Genomic DNA, 4,596 nt, shown 5'->3' with positions numbered 1-4,596 from the left:
ATACCAGAGATGGCTGCAGGGGAAGGAGCTCAGCAACAGAAGCTAGCACATAGCTGGAGGCTGATGGGTGAAAGGGAAAACATCTCCTACCAGAAAAACAAAAAACAGCTATTGAGAATGAAAAGGTATCTGCAAAGTTTTCTTTTTAGTGCTGTGTTGACACAATGAGGGCAGACCTGAAGGGAGTTGGTCAGAGCTTTGAACAAGGTGGCCAAGGTGGCTTTTTAACTCACTGTAGGTATTTCCTTGCAGGCTGCCAGCTAGGATACCACTGTTGCAGTGTTGTCCTACTGTAGCTCAGTCCTCATTCTGGATGTGATGATGCACAAAGAGAACAGGAGGTTTTTTTCCCCTTGGCTTTCCTTCTGTGGGTCTTTGATGTGGGTGTTTGTCCATGGGAAGGATTTCAAGAACAGGTTATGAGGTTTTGATCCTGTTTGCAAGAAGAGCCTGCTGCCCCTGAGTAAAACCTCAGTGGAGAGGGGGGCCAGGAGTAAAGGGCAATGTAAGTCTCCTTCGTGGGTCAAGGACAAAAAGTTTCTGAACTCTTTGGCTCCTCTCAGAGTTGTCATTTTCCCACTCTCTCAGGCTGACACAAAGGCACAGGCATGATAGTTCTGTCCTCCTGGAAAAATGAGTGGGAAAGGACCTGTTTCCAGAAATGGGACTGTCTGGGGAAAGGTCCTGCTGTGAAGGGTCATGATATCAGGAGCTGTCACCATTGGACTGCTCAGAGCCTGTGTCAACACAGTGGCATGGGCAAGGCATGTGCTGCTTTTGTGCAGTGCTCCCTGAAAGTGGATTTGGATCCCACCCTTGCTAGTGGCCAATATGGTTGCTTCTCAGAGCCAAAGGAGAAGCTGTGATTTGGAGAAGAGGGATTGGTGGCTTGGTGCTTCCTCCGCTCCAGCCTTTCCCAAAGCATGTTTAGAGCTGGCCAGCAAACTGTGCCCAGCTGGACAGATGTGTTGCCAGTTCCCCTACCCTAGATTCACCATGACTCCTAGTGAGGCACCTCCCTGGGCGCGCTGGGTAGGAAGCGGAAACGCTGGTGGTTAGGACATGCCCCTTGCCAAGGGATGTGCTCTCAGGTCCTTCAGGAGGTCTGCAAAGTTGGGCAGCACTGTGTGCAAGCAAACTGCCTGCTTTAACAATCGTGTGTGGGTGAAAGATGGAAAGGTTCAGATATCTGCTATCAGACAGATGCCTGCTAGAAATCAGTCCAGGTGCGAGCAGCACTTTTCCCAGTCCTAGGCAGGGACTCCCAGTGGGATGGTGAGTCTTTCTTCCCTTCAGTCAGTCCCTGCTGTTTCCTGGTCACTGACTCACTGGTTGGAGTGGGGGCTGAGGCTAGTGGTGGAGAAGGATGTTGAAGGATGTGAAGGATGTTGGCACACCAGGCCAAGTCCTTGGCTTTCTGGAAAGAGGCAGACTTGAGAAGGGGGCATATGTTGGTAGCAGCAGAAGCTGAGAGGAGCATGAAGAGCAGCTTGCTGGAGGTCATTTGAGCAGGACTTCCCTTGTGGGATAGATAGAGTATTACAGAGTTAGGAAGGAACTGTAAAGGTCAGCTGGACAGTGGTGTGTGATGGGTGAGGAGGTGGTTATTCTGTGGATAGGAACACAGGGAAGGGTTTGTGGGATGTTAGAAGGAAGCTCATTGAGGTGTTCACCTTTCGGCAGGACAGTTGGGTTTAGGTCCTAGCTGGTACCCTTTGATCTACCACTGGCAAAACAGAGGAGACAAAATAAAAGGCCATGCAAGATGCCCAAACCACCAAAAGTCAACTCGTAGCAAAGACTTCCCACACCGGGAGTCGAACCCGGGCCGCCTGGGTGAAAACCAGGAATCCTTACCGCTGGACCACATGGGAAAGGATGAAAGCTAAAGTTCAGGAAGCCTGCTTTCCAAATGGTGCCTTGCCTGTCAAAAATCCTGCTGGGCCAAGAGCAGTTATTGGGCCCTGGGTATGAGCAGAACTGGCAATGCCCAGGAAGTGCAGAGGGTGTTCTGTGAGTTGGACAAGCAGCAGCTCCTTTTTGTGGATGCCTAAATCTGGGGCTCTGATGCAGGCTAGAGAAATCCTCCAAGTCACCCCTTCAGTCCCAGTACTCTGGACATCGCACCGGTCGCTCCTCCAGGCGAGACTGGCATGCCCCGGCTGCCGTGTGAACAACTCTTGTCCAGGTCATGGGCAGGGCATCCCCAGGCCAGTCCTGCCTAGTGGCTCCCTATTCGCAGCTTGTGCAAAGTGAGAGCTGTCTCATGTTGGGGAAAGCTGCAGAAGGAAACTTGCTGACAGCCCCTCACCTGTGCTATCTCCTCCAAGTGGATAGAGAGGACAGGAACTGGGAGAGAGGAGGCAAGAGGAAACAAAAATTGTGCTGCATAGGAAAGGAATAAAAATGGTGGGTTCAGATGCAGTGATGGTGAGATCAGCTTAGGAAAGAAAAGCTTGACCCACAAGACTGAAGTCCAGTTGACATTTAGACTCCTGGATGTGGGGTGTTTCCTGTTATCACAGAGTGCAGAAGGGAGAGATCCTCATGTGGGGCTGAACAGGATCCACAGGAATGTGATGGGGTCAAGCCAAACCCCAAAGCACTGCCTCCCTTCTCAGCAGAGTGAGGCAATGAGGAGCTGGGGACCAGGATCTCTCATGTCTCTCACATGCCTGGGAGGGCACTGTGGCTTAGTTGTCTGGAAAAGAAGAGGGGAAATTGCCAGAGGACAGTGGGCAGGGTCAGTATTCCCCCTCTGGTCTGGGAATTAGGAGCTATAACCCTTCACAGAGTAAGCAGAGCAAGTAGTGCAGCCTGTGCCTCTCATGGACTGCTCCCAGCTTGAATGACCACTAGCATTTCATAGACATGTCCCTCTCAGAGCACGCATGGACAGGACTCATCAATCCTATTCATTGAACCACATGGTTAGCAGTGAGTTTGCTTTTCAGCTCCTATTTAAGTCATTCTGACATAAAGTGTCTTGGCTCATTTTTGCTGGGATCAGGCAATGCCTAAGCACTTGAATCCCAGCTCATTCACCAGCATGTTACAGTGAGTGGGGCTGTGGCTGGGCTCACTGAAGCAGGAGCCACCAGAAACATGCTGCATAGCAGTGGAGGGGAGGTGACGTCTGAGTACCTGAGGCTTACCTAATTGGCAAATAATATAGCTGTCTGTCTTCAAGAACTTCATAACAATTGCTTTATAAAGAGAAAACGTACAGAACAGAGTGGACACATCAATGAATCAGAGCAGAGAACACTGCAAAGTGTTCAAAGGGGTAAAAAAAGAATTGCTCAAATTGATCTCACCTGGGATAAAGAGAAGGCCAAAATCCTGAGCCTGGTGCCTGTTATTGCACAGGAGTAGCAGCAGCATGGAAAGATACCACAAGATGAGGGAGGGTGATTTGAACACCAACAGACAGAGGACCACACAGAGAATGGTCCCTTGCTCCAGCAGCAGATGTTCTTTGTATTAGTGACCAAAATGCCTTAGGTGGGTCAAGGACCAGATTAGTCTTTGGTGGCAATGCATTGATTTCAAAGTTTCTAGGGACAAAAGTTTCTTCCTCTGCAGAGGGGCTAGGAGACTTCGGTAGCTGTTTTACCAGGTGTTAAAGGCTCCGCGGGCATCTCTGGAAATGTGGAAACAAAAGAAGAAAGAGGCTTTTGGGTTGTGGGTTGGAAGCCAGGGAGGAGATGGAGCTTGGAAGATCCACGCTAGAGGGAGAGAGGCTCTCTGCTGCCTAGATCGAACCATCGGATAAAAGATCAGTTTGAAGTGCAATCCACTGGTCTCCCTGCCTCCAACCTAGCTGAACCATGGCGGGCGATGGAGGGTGCTGTGGGGTTAAAGGAGGCCAGTCCTCCCAGCACAGCCCTGGTCTGTTTCTCTGCAGTGACATATGTGGCACTGAAGGAGATGCTGGGAACTCAGGTCTTCCCTTTGGAAAAGTTGCTTCTCCTCAACACGGTGAGAGGCAGAAAAGGTCTGGTGCAAGCTGGATTGGCAGGGGAGGAGGGAGGCAGGGACAAGAGCCTCTCCTCCAGGCATTTGAGAACAGAGGGGGTGATGATGGATCAATCCTGGGGATAGGGACGAATCTTTGTCCTCTGGATGTAGGACAGAGCCAGCCCTGCCTTTCCTGGTGGGACAGAGGAGTGGTTCTGCCCAAGAGGAGCCTTCACAGGGACCAAGCCAGCAGCTGGGTTCACTGGTGGCTCTCTGACTTGGGTGGTGTACTGTGTGCTGACAGAGCACGAGAAAGCTAAACAGAGATGGCTGCAGCAAGGTCCTAGTAAGACTTGAATTCCCAAGCCCTGGTTTACAAGGCCTGGGCACTAATCACTGAGGTAAAAGGCCCACCTATACTGTAAGTTGGGGAGGGGTCTTCAGGAACTCCAAAGTCAGAATTGCACTGAATGCCCTCTATTTCCTCCCCTTTCTGTCTGTGTTCACTGCGATGGGGACATGGATAATTCCCCAGGCTGTTCAGAGGGCTGTTGGAGTTCATTTGACCCCAAAGAGAGAAGTAAGGTCTGTGGTGGGCCGTGGGGAGGGAACATTGAGAGTATCCCACAGGGCCCT

The 4,596-nt window shown here is 51.0% G+C and overlaps 1 non-coding gene across 1 annotated transcript; it reads right to left on the bottom strand.

Moving 5' to 3' along the window:
- Positions 1 to 1,802: 1,802 nt before the first annotated feature.
- TRNAE-UUC (transfer RNA glutamic acid (anticodon UUC)) lies at positions 1,803 to 1,874 on the bottom strand. The gene has a single exon. It is a non-coding gene; the product is annotated as a tRNA-Glu (tRNA).
- Positions 1,875 to 4,596: the final 2,722 nt, after the last annotated feature.

This window comes from Dromaius novaehollandiae, chromosome 6, assembly GCF_036370855.1.
Source record: "Dromaius novaehollandiae isolate bDroNov1 chromosome 6, bDroNov1.hap1, whole genome shotgun sequence".
Lineage (NCBI taxonomy): Eukaryota > Metazoa > Chordata > Aves > Casuariiformes > Dromaiidae > Dromaius > Dromaius novaehollandiae.
Note: the sequence above shows the minus strand (reverse complement) of the source record. Positions and strands in the feature narration are given on the sequence as shown.